This window comes from Magnolia sinica, chromosome 2 (assembly GCF_029962835.1).
Source record: "Magnolia sinica isolate HGM2019 chromosome 2, MsV1, whole genome shotgun sequence".
NCBI classification, from domain to species: Eukaryota; Viridiplantae; Streptophyta; class Magnoliopsida; order Magnoliales; family Magnoliaceae; genus Magnolia; species Magnolia sinica.
Window position 1 is genome coordinate 137,545,715 of NC_080574.1, and position 17,995 is coordinate 137,563,709.

Consider the following 17,995-nt stretch of genomic DNA (forward strand, 5'->3'; position numbering starts at 1 on the left):
GGTGTGTAAGAATCTACTAACACTATTTAATAGAAATTCTAATACTAACATCTAATTGGGTTGTTGTTGACACATGCAGGCTTTAATCCAACCACAGATTGTTAGTTTGTTTTGTGGGGATTGAGAGACACGAGTCATCTAAATTCTACTACTAATATCTAATTAGCTTAGTTTTTATACATGCTTTTATTTTCAGGAGTAACATGGTGCGGAAGAATCTATTAACGCTATTTAATGGAAATTCTAATACTAACATCTTATTGGGTTGTTGTTGACACATGCAGTTTTTAATCGGACCACAGCTTGTTTGTGTGTTTTGTTGGGCTTGAGAGACACGAGCCATCTAAATTCTACTACCAATATCTAATTACTTTAGTTTTTATACATGCTTTTGTTTTCAGGAGTAACATGGCGCCGAAGAATATACTAACATTATTTTAATGAAAATTCTAGTGCTAACTTCTAATTGTATTGATTTGACACGTTCAGAGTTTAATTCGACCACAATTTGTTTGTGTGTTTTGTGGGGATTGAGAGACATGGGCCATCTAAATTCTGCTACTAATATCTAATTAGCTTGGTTTTTATACTTGCTTTTGTTTTCAGGAGTAACATGGCGCGGAAGAATCTACTAATATCTATTTAGCTTAGTTTTTATACTTGCTTTTGTTTTTAGGAGTAACATGGCATGGAGGAATCTACTAATATCTATTTAGCTTAGTTTTTATACATGGTTTTGTTTTCAGGAGTAACATGGCGTGGAGGAATCTACTAACTATATTTAATGGAAATTCTAATGCTAACTTCTAATTGTATTTTTATTAACTCGTGCAGTTTTTAATTCGACCACAGTTTATTTGTGTGTTTTGTGGGGATTGAGAGACATGAGCCATCTAAATTCTACCACTAATATCTAATTAGCTTAGTTTTTGTGAGGCCATGGGCTCACTATATGTTTGACTCTATGTGGGCCACTCCTAGGGAGCGATGTTGGTTAGATGTCCACATTGATGGGCAATGATGGTTAAATGTCCACATTGTGAGCCTGGTTTCTGAGTTTGGGTCATGACAAATTTTATACTTGCTTTTGTTTTCAGGGGTAACATGTCGTGGAAGAATCTACTAACGATATTTAATAGAAATTCTAATACTAACATCTAATTTGGTTGTTAAATGACCACTCCTAGGGAGCAATGTTGGTTAGATGTACACATTGATGGTTAAATGTCCACATTGTGAGCCCGGTTTCCGAGTTTGGGGCGTGACAGTTTTTATACTTGCTTTTGTTTTCAGGAGTAACATATCGCGGAAGAATCTACTAACACTATTTACTAGAAATTCTAATACTAACATCTAATTTGGTTGTTATTGACACATGTAGTTTTTAATCCGACCACAGATTGTTAGTTTGTTTTGTGGGGATTGAGAGACACGAGTCATCTAAATTCTACTACTAATATCTAATTAGCTTAGTTTTTATACATGCTTTTGTTTTTAGGAGTAATATGGCGCGGAAGAATCTACTAACGCTATTGAATGAAAATTTCTAATACTAACATCTAATTGGGTTGTTCTTGACTCATATAGTTTTTAATCTAACCACAACTTGTTTGTGTGTTTTGTGGTTGTTGAGAGACACGAGCCATCTAAATTATACTACCAATATCTAATTAGTTTAGTTTTTATACACGCTTTTGTTTTCAGGAGTAACATGGCGCCGAAGAATATACTAATGTTATTTTAATGGAAATTCTAATGCTAACTTCTAATTGTATTGTTTTTACACTTGCAGAGTTTAATTCGACCATAACTTATTTCTGTGTTTTGTGGGGATTGAGAGACATGGGCCATTTAAATTCTACTACTAATATCTAATTAGCTTAGTTTTTATACTTGCTTTTATTTTCAGGACTAATATGGCGTGAAAGAATCTACTATTGCTATTTAATAGAAATTCTAATACTAACATCTAATTAGGTTGTTGTTGTCACATGCAGTTTTTAATCTGACCACAGATTGTTAGTTTGTTTTGTGGGGATTGAGAGACACGAGTCATCTAAATTCTACTACTAATATCTAATTAGTTTAGTTTTTATACGTGGTTTTATTTTCAAGAGTAAAATGGCACGGAAGAATCTACTAACGCTATTTAATGGAACCACAGCTTGTTTGTGTGTTTTGTGGGGATTGAGTGACACGAGTCATCTATATGCTATTACTAATATCTAATTACCTTAGTTTTTATCAGTGTTTTAAATAGAGGTAGCGTGATGTGTAGCGCTGAACCCTCTATAGCGTGTAACGTTATTACGTAGCTTAAAAGATGATTAATTTAAAAATAGGATAAATATAATAAATGTTGAAAAAAAAAGAAAAATATATATAAATATGAAAAAAAAGGAAAAACAAATATAAATATTCCTAAAATATGATTAATTTTATTATTTATAAGCATCTTCAAACAAGTTATTAGTTATCATTTTTCAAAAGCCTATCTACATATATAAGTCAAATCAAATATTTAGCACATTAAAAACTTTCTAATCAAGCCACTTTAATTAATAATGTCTGACGAAACAACAAGTCATAATTATGAAAAGAAATAAAATTCTCATTGGTTAAAATTATCAAGTACAATACAAGTGTCACATTCCTCAACATTAGATACAAACAAAACGTGAAGAAAATAAAATAGTAAAAAAATATGTTATATCTTACGCTACGGACGCTACGCGCTACATATCTGTAGCGTACGCTACGACCCCTTTATTGTATATTTAAGGACGCTATATAGCGCTACAATCACGCTACGCAATGTAGTGTACGCTACCACTACACTACGGGCGATATTTGAAACACTGGTTTTTATACATGGTTTTGTTTTCAGGAGTAACTTGGCGCAGAGGAATATAATAACATTATTTAATAGAAATTCTAATACTAACATCTAATTGGGTTGTTGTTGACACATGCAGTTTTTTATCCGATCGCAGCTTGTTTGTGTATTTTGTGGAGATTGAGAGACACGGGCCATATAAATTCTACTACCAATATCTAATTAGTTTAGTTTTTATACATGCTTTTGATTTCAGGAGTAACATGGCGTAGAAGAATCTACTAACGTTATTTAATGGAAATTCTAATGCTAACTTTTAATTGTTTTGTTTTTGACACGTGCAGTTTTTAAAAGACACGACAACTTGTTTGTGTGTTTTGTGGGGATTGAGAGACATAAGCCATCTAAATTCTATTAGTAATATCTAATTAGCTTAGTTTTTATACTTGTTTTTTTTTTTTTTTAAGGAGTAACATGGCGCAGAAGAATCTACTAACGCTATTTAATATAAATTTTAAGACTAACATCTAATTTGGTTGTCATTGATACATGCAGTTTTTAATCCGACTACAGATTGTTAGTTTATTATGTGGGGAATGAGAGACACGAGTCATCTAAATTCTACTACTACCTTACTTTCTATACATGCTTTTGTTTTCAGGAGGAATATGGCGCGGAAGAATCTATTAACGCTATTTAATGGAAATTCTAATACTAACATCTAATAGGGTTGTTATTGACACATACAGTTTTTAATCCGACCACAGCTTGTTTGCGTGTTTTGTGGGGATTGAGAAACACAAGCCATCTAAATTCTACTACTAATATCTAATTAGCTTAGTTTTTATACTTGTTTTTGTTTTCAGGAGTAACATATCGTGGAAGAATCTACTAACTAAATTTAATGGAAATTCTAATGCTAACTTCTAATTGTGTTGTTTTTAACACGTGTAGTTTTTGATTCGATCACAGCTTGTTTGTGTGTTTTGTAGGGATTGAAAGACATGAGCCATCTAGATTCTAATACTAATATCTAATTATCTTAGTTTTTGTAAGGCCATGGGCTCACTATTTGTTTGGCTCTATGTGAGTCACTCTTAGGGAGCAATGTTAGTTAGATGTCCACATTGATGGGCAATGATGGTTAAATGTCTACATTGTGAGCTCGGTTTCCCAGTTTGAGGTGTGACAGTTTTTATACTTGTTTTTGTTTTCAGGATTAACATGTCCCGGAAAAATCTACTAACGCTATTTAATAGAAATTGTAATACTAACATCTATTTTGGTTGTAAAATGGCCACTGCTAGGGAGCAATGTTGGTTAGATGTCCACATTGATGGTCAATGATGGTTAAATGTCCACATTGTGAGCCCGGTTTTCGAGTTTGGGGCGTGACAGTTTTTATACTTGCTTTTGTTTTCAGGAGTAACATGTCGCGGAAGAATTTACTAACGCTATTTAATAGAAATTCTAATACTAACATCTAGTTTGGTTGTTAAATGGCCACGTATTTTCTAGGGATTGCGTATTTGTGGGTTAGATGTCCACATTGATGGGTAATGATGGTTAAATGTCCACATTGTGAGCCGGTTTCGAGTTTGGGGCGTGAGAAGAATTTACTAACGCTATTTAATAGAAATTCTAATACTAACATCTAGTTTAGTTGTCAAATGGCCACTCTTAGGGAGCAATGTTGGTTAATGTCCACATTGATGGGCAATGATGGTTAAATATCCACATTGTGAGCCCGGTTCCCGAGTTTGGGGTGTGACAATTTTTATAATTATTTTTGTTTTCAGGAGTAGCATATTGTGGAAGAATCTACTAACGCTATTTAATAAAAATTCTAATACTAACATCTAATTTTGTTGTTTCTTTGCACATGCACTTTTTAAATCGAACCATAGCTTTGTGTGTTTTATAAGGATTTAGAGATATGAGTCATCTATTTTAATTGAGTAACATGGCGAGGAAGTATCTACTAACGCTATTTAATAGAAATTATAATGCAAATTTTTAGTTTGGTTGTTAAATGGTCACTCCTATGGAGCAATGTTGGTTAGATGTCCACATTGATGGGTAATGATGGTTAAATGTCAACATTGTGAGCCCGGTTTCCGAGTTTGGGGCGTGACAGTTTTTATACTTACTTTTGTTTTCAGAATTAAATGTCGCGGAAGAATCTAATAACATTCTAATACTAACATCTAGTTTGGTTGTTAAATGGCCACTCTTAGGGAGCAATGTTGGTTAAATGTCCACATTGATGGGCAATGATGTTTAAATGTCAACATTGTGAGCCCGGTTTCCGAGTTTGGGGCTTGGCAGTTTTTATAATTGATTTTGTTTTCAGGAGTAACATATCGCTGTCGAATCTACTAAGCTATTTAATAGAAATTCTAATACTAATATCTAATTTGGTTATTAAATGGCTACTTTTAGGGAGCAATGTTGGTTAGATGTCCACATTGTTGGGCAATGATGGTTAAATGTCCACATTGTGAGCTCGGTATCCGAGTTTGGGTCATGACGGTTTTTATACTTGCTTTTCTTTTTAGGAGTAACATCTCGCGCAAGAATTTACCTGCTCTATTTAATAAAAATTCTAATATTAAAATCTAGTTTGGTTGTTAATTGGCCACTCGTAGGGAGTAATGTTGGTTAGATGTATACATTGATGGGCAATGATGGTCAAATGTCCGCATTGTGAGCCTGGTTTTCGAGTTTGAGGTGCGACCGGTTTTATACTTGCTTTTGTTTTCAAAGAGTAACAAGTCATGAAAGAATCTACTAACGCTATTTAATAGAAATTCTAATACTAACAACTAGTCTAGTTGTTAAATGGCCACTCTTAGGAAGCAATGTTGGTTAGATGTCCACATTGATGGGCAATGATGGTTAAATATCCACATTTTGAGCCCGGTTTCCTAATTTGTGATGTGACAGTTTTTATACTTGATTTTGTTTTCAAGATTAACATGTCGTGGAAGAGTCTACTAACGCTATTTAATAGAAATTCTAATACTAACAACTAGTCTAGTTGTTAAATGGCCACTCTTAGGAAGCAATGTTGGTTAGATGTCCACATTGATGGGCAATGATGGTTAAATATCCACATTTTGAGCCTAGTTTCCAAGTTTTGGCTGTGAAAATTTTTATACCTACTTTTTTTTTTACAGGAGTAACATGTCGTGGTAGAATCTTCTCACTTTATTTAATAGAAATTCTAATACTAACATCTAGTTTGATTGTTAAACGGCCACTCATAGGGAGCAATGTTGTTAGATGTCCACGTTGATGGGCAATGATGATTAAAGGTCCACATTGTGAGCCCGGTTTCTGAGTTTGAGGCGTGATAGTTTTTACACTTGCTTTTGTTTTCAGGTCTAACATATCGCAGAAGAATTTACTAACGCTATTCAATAGAAATTGTAATACTAACATCTAGTTTGGTTGTTAAATAGCCACTCGTAGGGGGCAATGTTGGTTAGATGTCTGCATTGATGGGCAATGAAGGTTAAATGTCCACATTGTATGCCCGGTTTCCGAGTTTGGTGCGTGATAATTTTTATACTTGCTTTTGTTTTTAGGAGTAACATTTCTCGGAAGAATCTACTAAAGCTATTTAATAGAAATTCTCATACTAACATCTATTTGGTTGTTAAATGGCCACTCTTAGGGAGCAATGTTGGTTAGATGTCCACATTGATGGGCAATGATGGTTAAATGTCCACATTGTGAGCCTGGTTTTCGAGTTTGGGGTGTGACATTTTTTTAAACTCGCGGAAGATTCTACTAACGCTATTTAATAGAAATTCTAATGCTGACATCTAGTTTGGTTGTTAAATGGCCACTCATAGGTAGTAATGTTGGTTAGATGTCCACATTGATGGCCAATGATGGTTAAATGTCTACATTGTGAGCCCGGTTTTTGAGTTTGGGGCGTGACATTTTTTATACTCGCTTTTCTTTTCAGGAGTAACATGTGGCGGAAGATTCTACTAATGTTATTTAATTGAAATTGTAATACTAACATTTAGTTTGGCTGTTAAATGGCCACTTCTAGGGAGCAATGTTGCTTAGATGTCGGCATTAATGGGCAATAATGGTTAAATGTCCACATTGTGAGACCGGTTTCCGAGTTTGGGGCGTGACAGTTTTTATATTTGCTTTTGTTTTCAGGAGTAACATTTCGTGGAAGAATCTACTAACGCTTTTTAATAGAAATTCTAATACTAACATTTAGTTTTGTTGTTAAATGGCTACTCTTAGGGAGTAATGTTGGTTAGATGTCCACATTGATGGGCAATGATGGTTAAATTTTCACATTATGAGCCCGGTTTTCGAGTTTGGGGCGTGACTGTTTTTATTCTTGTTTTTGTTTTCAAGAGTAAAATATCGCGGAAGAGTCTACTAATGCTATTTCATAGAAATTTTAATACTAACATCTACTTTGGTTGTTAAATGGCCACTCTTAGTGAGCAATGTTGGTTAGATGACCACATTGATGGGCAATGATGGTTAAATGTCTACATTGTGAGCTCGGTTTCCCAGTTTGAGTTGTGACAGTTTTTATACTTGTTTTTGTTTTCAGGATTAACATGTCCCGGAAAAATCTACTAACGCTATTTAATAGAAATTGTAATACTAACATCTATTTTGGTTGTTAAATGGCCACTCCAATGTTGGTTAGATGTCCACACTAATGATGGTTAAATGTCCACATTGTGAGCCGAGTTTTCGAGGGGCGTGACAGTTTTTATACTTGTTTTGTTTTGAGTAACATATCGCGGAAGAATCTAACGCTATTTAATAGAAATTCTGACACTAAGATCTAGTTTGGTTGTTAAATGGCCACTCTTAGGAGCAATGTTTGTTAGATGTCCACATTGATGGGCAATGGTGGTTAAATGTCCACATTGTGAGCCCACTTTTCGAGTTTGGGGCTTTTTATAAATGCTTTTGTTTTCAGGAGTAACATTTCGTGGAAGAATCTACTAACGCTATTTAATAGAAATTCTAATACTAACATCTAGTTTTGGTTGTTAAATGGCCACTCTAGGGAGCAATGTTGGTTAGATGTCCACATTGATGGGATGATGGTTAAATGTCCACATCATGAGCCTAGTTTGGGGGTGTGACAGTTTTTATATATGCTTTTTTTTTGGTATGGTGTGGAAGAATCTACTAACGCTTTTAATAGAAATTCTAATACTAACATCTAGTTTTGTTGTTAAATGGCCACTCTTAGGGAGCAATGTTGGTTAAATGTCCACATTGATGGGTTGAATTGCTTTGTTTGCACTTTGAGTTTGCATAAATTTTTGTACTCTGGGAAAAATACCATTGAAGTCTTTGACATAATAAAAATGACTGTATGTACATTGGATGGATAAGAATACATGTGACTTGTTAAATAACTTGACTGTTCAAATATTCTCACAGTATTGACTAGTTTACTTGCTTGTGCAGAAGAATCACTTATGATTTATACATTTTAAATGGACACCCATGCACATTATTATGTGTTCCTTATCTATGCTTCGCTAGCGTGTGGGCCCCACTTGCCATTGGATCTATTTCATTTCTTTTATACTTTTTGTTTTCTGAAATTTTTCTTAGTACTTAACTGTATTGCATGTAAGCCTCTTTGACACCTTGTAGTGGACCCCACACTCTGTAGTTAAGGGTCTCACTTTGGGGATGTTTAAACATTATATAAGTGAGCTAGGAGACAGTTTTTACACTTGCTTTTGTTTTCAGGAGTAACATATCGTGGAAGAATCTACTAACGCTATTTAAAAGAAATTCCAATACTAACATCTACTTTGGTTGTTAAATGGCCACTGCTAGGGAGCAATGTTGGTTAGATGTCCACATTGCTATTTAATAGAAATTCTAATACTAACATCTACTTTGGTTGTTAAATGGCCACTCGTAGAGAGCAATGATGGTTAAATGTCCACATAGTGATCATGGTTTCCGAGTTTGGGGTGTGACAGTTTTTATACTTGCTTTTGTTTTCAGGAGTAGCATGTCGTGGAAGAATCTACTAACGCTATTTAATAGAAATTCTAATACTAACATCTAGTTTGGTTGTTAAATGGCCACTCCTACGGAGCAATGTTGGTTAGATGTCCACATTGATGGGCAATGATGGTTAAATGTACACATTGTGAGCCCAGTTTCCGAGTTTGGGGTGTGACAGTTTTTATAATTATTTCTGTTTCTAGAAGTAACATATCGTGGTAGAATCTACTACTGCTACTTAATAGAAATTCTAATACTAACATATAGTTTGGTTGTTAAATGGCCACTCCTAGGGAGCAATGTTGGTTAGATGTCCACATTGATGGGCAATGATGGTTAAATGTCCACATTATGAGCCCGGTTTCCAAGTTTGGGGCGTGACAGTTTTTATACTAGCTTTTGTTTCCAGGAGTAACATTTCGCGGAAGAATCTACTAACATTTGGTTTGGTTGTTAAATGGTCATTCATAGGGAGGAATGTTGGTTAAATGTCTACATTGATGGGCAATGATGGTTAAATGTCCACATTGTGAGCCCGGTTTATGAGTTCGGGGCGTGACAGTTTTTATACCTGCTTTTGTTTACAGGAATAACACGTGGCGGAAGAATCTACTTACACTATTTAATAGAAATTCTAATACTAACATGTAATTTGGTTGTTATTGAAACATGCAGCTTGTTTGTGTATTTTGTGTGGATTGAGAGACATGAGACATTTAAATTCTACTAGTAATATCTAATTAGCTTAGTTTTTATGCTTGCTTTTGTTTGCAGGAGTAACATGGTGTGGAAGAATCTACTAACTATATTTAATGAAAATTCTAATGCTAACATCTAGTTGTGTTGTTTTTAACACGTGCAGTTTTTAATTCGACCACAGCTTGTTCGTGTGTTTTGTGGGGATTGAGAGACGTGAGCGATCTAAATTCTACTACTAATATCTAATTAGCTTTGTTTTTGTGAGGCCATTGGCTCACTATATGTTTGGGTCTATGTGGGCCACTCTTAGGGAGTAATGTTGGTTAGATGTCTACATTTATAGGCAATGATGGTTTAATGTCCACATTATGACCCCGGTTTCCGAGTTTGGGGCGTGACAGTTTCTACACTTGCTTTTATTTTCAAGAGTAACATGTCGTTGAAGAATCTACTAACGCTATTTAAAAGAAATTCCAATACTAACATCTACTTTGGTTGTTAAATGGCCACTGCTAGGGAGCAATGTTGGTTAGATGTCCACATTGCTATTTAATAGAAATTCCAATACTAACATCTACTTTGGTTGTTAAATGGCCACTACTAGGGAGCAATGTTGGTTAGATGTCCACATTGATGGGCAATGATGGTTAAATGTCCACATTGTGAGCCCGGTTTCCGAGTTTGGGGCGTGACAACCTTTTAACTTGCTTTTGCTTTCAGGAGTAACATGTTGCGGAAGAATCTACTAACCCTATTTTATGGAAATTCTGACACTAACATCTAATTCGGTTGATAAATGGCCACTCCTAGGGAGTAATGATGGTTAAATGTCCACATTGTGAGCCCGGTTTCCGAGTTTGGGGCGTGACAGTTTTTATACTTGCTTTTGTTTTCAGGAGTAACATGTCGCTGAAGAATCTACTAACGCTATTTAATAGAAATTCTAATACTAACATCTAATTTGGTTGTTAAATGGCCACTCCCAAGGAGCAATGTTGGTTAGATGTCCACATTGATGGGCAATGATGGTTAAATTTTCACATTATGAGCCCGGTTTTCGAGTTTGGTGTGTGATAATTTTTATACTTAATTTTTTTTCAGGAGTAACATTTCGCGGAAGAATCTACTAACGCTTTTTAATAGAAATTCTAAGACTAACATATAGTTTTGTTGTTAAATGGCCACTTATAGGGAGCAATGTTGGTTAGATGTCCACATTGATGGGCAATGATGGTTAAATGTCCACATTATGAGCCCGGTTTCCAAGTTTGGGGCGTGACAGTTTTTATACTGGCTTTTGTTTCCAGGAGTATCAAGGCCCGATGTGATATGTGATTTTACTATGATGTATGTAATGATATTTATGTGGGCCACTCCTAGGGAGCAATGTTGGTTAGATGTCCACATTGATGGGCAATGATGGTTAAATGTCCACATTGTGAGCCCGGTTTATGAGTTCGGGGCGTGACAGTTTTTATACCTGCTTTTGTTTACAGGAATAACACGTGGCGGAAGAATCTACTTACACTATTTAATAGAAATTCTAATACTAACATGTAATTTGGTTGTTATTGAAACATGCAGCTTTTAAGCCGACCACAGCTTGTTTGTGTATTTTGTGTGGATTGAGAGACATGAGACATTTAAATTCTACTAGTAATATCTAATTAGCTTAGTTTTTATGCTTGCTTTTGTTTGCAGGAGTAACATGGTGTGGAAGAATCTACTAACTATATTTAATGAAAATTCTAATGCTAACATCTAGTTGTGTTGTTTTCGACCACAGCTTGTTCGTGTGTTTTGTGGGGATTGAGAGACGTGAGCGATCTAAATTCTACTACTAATATCTAATTAGCTTTGTTTTTGTGAGGCCATTGGCTCACTATATGTTTGGGTCTATGTGGGCCACTCTTAGGGAGCAATGTTGGTTAGATGTCCACATTTGTAGGCAATGATGGTTTAATGTCCACATTATGACCCCGGTTTCTGAGTTTGGGGCGCGACGGTTTTTACCCTTGCTTTTGTTTTCGGGAGTAACATATCGTGGAAGAATCTACTAACGCTATTTAAAAGAAATTTCAATACTAACATCTACTTTGGTTGTTAAATGGCCACTGCTAGGGAGCAATGTTGGTTAGATGTCCACATTAATACTAACATCTACTTTGGTTGTTAAATGGCCACTACTAGGGAGCAATGTTGGTTAGATGTCCACATTGATGGGCAATGATGGTTAAATGTCCACATTGTGAGCCCGGTTTCCGAGTTTGGGGCGTGACAACCTTTTAACTTGCTTTTGCTTTCAGGAGTAACATGTTGCGGAAGAATCTACTAACCCTATTTTATGGAAATTCTACTCGTAGGGAGCAATGTTGATTAGATGTCCACATTGATGGGCAATGATGGTTAAATGTCCACATACTAATCCTGGTTTCCGAGTTTGGGGTGTGACAGTTTTTATACTTGCTTTTGTTTTCAGGAGTAACATGTCATGGAAGAATCTACTAACGCTATTTAATAGAAATTCTAATACTAACATCTAATTTGGTTGTTAAATGGCCACTCTTAGGGAGCAATGTTGGTTAGATGTCCACATTAATGGGCAATGATGGTTAAATGTCCACATTGTGAGCCCGGTTTCCGAGTTTGGGGCGTGACTTTTACTGCTTTTTCGGAGTAACATTTCGGAAGAATCTACTAACGCTTTTTAATAGAAATTCTAATACTAACATATAGTTTGGTTGTTAAATGGCATCTCATTGTTGGTTGATGTCCACATTGATGGGCAATGATGGTTAAATTTCAACATTATGAGCGCGGTTTTCAGTTTTTGGGATTGAAAGTTTTTATACTGTCTTTTGTTTCGGTTTATGTAATGATATTTATGATAGGCCACTCCTTGGGAGCAATGTTGGTTAGATGTCCACATTGATGGGCAATGATGGTTAAATGTCCACATTGTGAGCCCGGTTTCCGAGTTTGGGGCGTGACAGTTTTTATACTTGCTTTTGTTTTCAGGAATAACATGTCTCTGAAACATGTAGCTTTTAAGCCGACCACAGCTTGTTTGTGTATTTTGTGTGGATTGAGAGACATGAGACATTTAAATTCTACTAGTAATATCTAATTAGCTTAGTTTTTATGCTTGCTTTTGTTTGCAGGAGTAACATGGTGTGGAAGAATCTACTAACTATATTTAATGAAAATTCTAATGCTAACATCTAGTTGTGTTGTTTTTAACACGTGCAGTTTTGAATTCGACCACAGCTTGTTCTAATTTTTATACTTGCTTTTTTTTTTTTCAGGAGTAATATGTCGTGGAAGAATCTATTATCGTTATTTAATAGAAATTCTAATACTAACATATAGTTTTGTTGTTAAATGGGGGCAATGTTGGTTAGATGTCCACATTGATGGGCAATGATGGTTAAATGTCCATATTTGAAGCCCGGTTTCCGAGTTTTGGGCGTGACAATTTTTCTACTTGCTTTTGTTTTCAGGACTAACATGTCGCGGAAGAATCTAATAGTGCTATTTAATAGAAATTCTAATACTAACATCTATTTTGGTTGTCAAATGGCCACTCCTAGGAGCAATGTTGGTTAGATGTCCACATTGATGGGCAATGATGGTTAAATGTCCACATTGTGAGCCGGTTTGAGCTCAGGCGTGACAACCTTTTATACTTGCTTTTGGAGTAACATGTCGAAGAATCTACTAACCTATTTAATAAATTCTAATACTAACATCTAATTCGGTTGATAAATGTGCCTTGTGAGTAATGATGGTTAAATGTCCACATTGTGAGCCGAGTTTTCTGACAGTTTTTATACTTTCTTTTATTTTCCGGAGTAACATATCGCTGAAGAATCTACTAACGCTATTTAATAGAAATTCTAATACTAACATCTAATTTGATTGTTAAATGGCCACTCCTAGGGTGCAATGTTGGTTAGATGTCTATGTTGATGGGCAATGATGGTTAAATGTCCACATTGTGAGCTCGGTTTCCGAGTTTGGGGCGCAACAGTTTTTGTACTTGCTTTTTTTCAGGAGTAACATGGCGAGGAAGTATCTACTAATGCTATTTAATAGAAATTGTAATACTAACATTTAGTTTGTTTGTTAAATGGCCACTCCTAGGGAGTAGTGCTTCATTGATGGCAATGATGGTTAAATGTCCACATTGAGCGGTTCCAAGTTTGGCGTGAGTTTTATACCTTTTGTTTCGTGGAGTAACATTTCGCGAAGAATCTACTAACATTTGGTTTGGTTGTTAAATGGTCACTACTAGGGATGTTGGTCAAATGTCTACATTGATGGGCAATGATGGTTAAATGTCCACATTGTGAGCCCGGTTGATGAGTTCGGGGCGTGACAGTTTTTATACCTGCTTTTGTTTACAGGAATAACACGTGGCGGAAGAATCTACTTACACTATTTAATAGAAATTCTAATACTAACATGTAATTTGGTTGTTATTGAAACATGCAGCTTTTAAGCCGACCACAGCTTGTTTGTGTATTTTGTGTATATATGGTTTTGTTTTCAGGAGTAACTTGGCGCGGAAGAATCTACTAACACTATTTGATAGAAAATTCTAATACTAACATCTAATTGGGTTGTTCTTGACACATACAGTTTTTAAACCGAACCACAACTTGTTTGTGTGTTTTGTGGGGATTGAGAGAAATGAGTCATCTAAATTCTACTACTAATATCTAATTAGCTTTGTTTTTGTGAGGCCATGGGCTCACTATATGTTTGGCTCTATGTGGGCCACTCCTAGGGAGCAATGTTGGTTAGTTTCAGAGTTTGGGGGCGCGACAGTTTTTACACTTGCTTTTGTTTTCAGGAGTAACATATCGTGGAAGAATCTACTAACGCTATTTAAAAGAAATTCCAATACTAACATCTACTTTGGTTGTTGAATGTCCACATGGTTAGATGTCCACATTGCTATTTAATAGAAATTCCAATACTAACATCTATTTGGTTGTTAAATGGCCACTCTAGGGAGCAATGTTGGTTAGATGTCCACATGGGCAATGATGGTTAAATGTCCACATGAGCCCTTCCGAGTTTGGGCGACAACCTTTTATACTTGCTTGGGAGTAACATGTCGAAGAATCTACTAACCCTATTTTAATAGAAATTCTAATACTAACATCTAATTTTGGTTGATAAATGGCCACTCCTAGGAGTAATGATGGTTAAATGTATACATTGTGAGCCCGATTTCCCCTGTTTGGGGCATGGCGGTTTTTATACTTGCTTTGGTTTTCAGGAGTAACATGTCGTGGAAGAATCTACTAATGCTATTTAATATAAATTCTAATACTAACATCTAGTTTGGTTGTTAAATAGCCACTCATAGGGAGCAATGTTGGTTAGATATCCACATTGATGAGCAATGATGGTCAAATGTCCACATGAGCGGTTGGCGTGTCAGTTTTTATACTTGCTTTTATTTTCAGGAGTAACATGGCGTGGAAGTATCTACTAACGCAATTTAAATATAAATTTTAATACTAGCATTTAGGTTGGTTGTTAAATGGCAACTCCTAGGGAGCAATGTTGGTTAGATGTCCACATTGATGGGCAATGATGGTTAAATGTCCTCATTGTGAGCCCGGTTTCTGAGTTCGTGGTGTAACTGATTTTATACTTTTGTTTTAAGGAGTAACATGTCGTGAAAGAATTTACTAACGCTATTTAATAGAAATTATATTACTAATATCTAGTTTGGTTGTTAAATGGCCACTCTTAGGGGCAATGTTGGTTAGATGTATACATTGATGGGCTATGATAGTTAAATGTCTACATTGTGAGCCCGGTTTCCGAGTTTAGGGCCTGACAGTTTTTATACTATTTAATAGAAATTCTAATACTAACATCTAATGGTTATTAAACAGCTTTTAAGCCTACTTGGTTGATTTTGGATTGAGCACGAGACATTTAAATGTCCAAGAATATCTAATTAGCTTTTTTGTTTGCTGGAGTAACATGGTGTGGAAGAAATTCTACTAACTATATTCAATGAAAATTCTAATGCTAACATCTAGTTGTGTTGTTTTTAACCCGTGCAGTTTTTAATTCGACCACAGCTTGTTCGTGTGTTTTGTGGGGATTGAGAGACGTGAGCGATCTAAATTCTACTACTAATATCTAATTAGCTTTGTTTTTGTGAGGCCATTGGCTCACTAAATGTTTAGGTCTATGAGGGCAATGTTGATGTCCACATTTGATAATGATGGTTTAAATGTCCACATTCATTCCGCTTTCGAGTTTGGGGGCGACGCTTACACTTTTTTGTTTTCGTGGAGTAACATGTGGAAGAATCTACTAACGCTATTTAAAAGAAATTCCAATACTAACATCTACTTGTTAAATGGCCACTCTAGGGGAGCAATGTTGGTTAAGTAACGCTATTTAATAAAAATTCCAATACTAACATCTACTTTGTTGTTAAATGGCCACTCTAGAGCAATGTTGGTTAGATGTCCACATTGGGCAATGATGGTTAAATGTCCACATTATGAGCGGTAAGTGGCAGGTATTACATATCGCGGAAGAATCTACTAACCCTATTTTATGGAAATTCTGACACTCTAGTTTCGTTGTTAAATGGCCACTCTGAGTAATGATGGTTAAATGTCCACATTGTGAGCCCGGTTTCCGAGTTTGGTGTGTGACAGTTTTTATACTTGCTTATGGAAGAATCTACTAACGCTCTTTAATAGAAATTCTAATACTAACATCTAGTTTGTTGTTAAATGGCCACTCTAGGAGCAATGTTGGTTAGATGTCCACATTGATGGCAATGATGGTTAAATGTCCACACTGTGAGCTGGTTTCCGAGTTTGAGGTGTGACAGTTTTTATACTTGTCATATCGCGGAAGAATTTACTAACGCTATTTAATAGAAATTCTAACACTAACATCTAGTTTGGTTGTTAAATGGTTACTCCTAAGGAGCAATGTTGGTTAGATGTCCACATTGATGGGCAATGATGGTTAAATGTCCACATGGTGAGCCTGGTTTCCGAGTTTAGAGCATGACAGTTTTTATAATTGCCTTTGTTTACAGAAGTAACATGTTGTGGAAGAATCTACTAACACTATTTAATAGAAATTCCGATACTAACATCTAGTTTGGTAGTTAAATGGTCACTACCAGGGAGCAATGTTGGTTAGCTACTAGTAATATCTAATTAGCTTAGTTTTTACACTTGCTTTTGCTTACAGGAGTAACATGGTGTGGAAGAATCTACTAACTATATTTAATGAAAATTCTAATGCTAACATCTAGTTGTGTTGTTTTTAACACGTGCAGTTTTTAATTCGACCACAGCTTGTTCGTGTGTTTTGTGGGGATTGAGAGACGTGAGCGATCTAAATTCTACTACTAATATCTAATTAGCTTTGTTTTTGTGAGGCCATTGGCTCACTATATGTTTGGGTCTATGTGGGCCACTCTTAGGGAGCAATGTTGGTTAGATGTCCACATTTGTAGGCAATGATGGTTTAATGTCCACATTATGACCCCGGTTTCTGAGTTTGGGGCGCGACAGTTTTTACACTTGCTTTTGTTTTCAGGAGTAACATATCGTGGAAGAATCTACTAACGCTATTTAAAAGAAATTCCAATACTAACATCTACTTTGGTTGTTAAATGGCCACTGCTAGGGAGCAATGTTGCTATTTAATAGAAATTCTAATACTAACATCTACTTTGGTTGTTAAATGGCCACTACTAGGGAGCAATGTTGGTTAGATGTCCACATTGATGGGCAATGATGGTTAAATGTCCACATTGTGAGCCCGGTTTCCGAGTTTGGGGCGTGACAACCTTTTAACTTGCTTTTGCTTTCAGGAGTAACATGTTGCGGAAGAATCTACTAACCCTATTTTATGGAAATTCTGACACTAACATCTAATTCGGTTGATAAATGGCCACTCCTAGGGAGTAATGATGGTTAAATGTCCACATTGTGAGCCCGGTTTCCGAGTTTGGGGCGTGACAGTTTTTATACTTGCTTTTGTTTTCAGGAGTAACATGTCGCTGAAGAATCTACTAACGCAATTTATAGAAATTCTAAAACTAACATCTAGTTTGGTTGTTAAATGGCCACTCCTAGGGAGCAATGATGGTTAAATGTCCACATTGTGAGCCCGGTTTCTGAGTTTGAGGTGTGGCAATTTTTATGCTTATTTTTTTTTCAGGAGTAACATTTCGTGGAAGAATCTACTAACGCTTTTTAATAGAAATTCTAAGACTAACATATAGTTTTGTTGTTAAATGGCCACTTATAGGGAGCAATGTTGGTTAGATGTCCACATTGATGGGCAATGATGGTTAAATGTCCACATTATGAGCCCGGTTTCCAAGTTTGGGGCGTGACAGTTTTTATACTAGCTTTTGTTTCC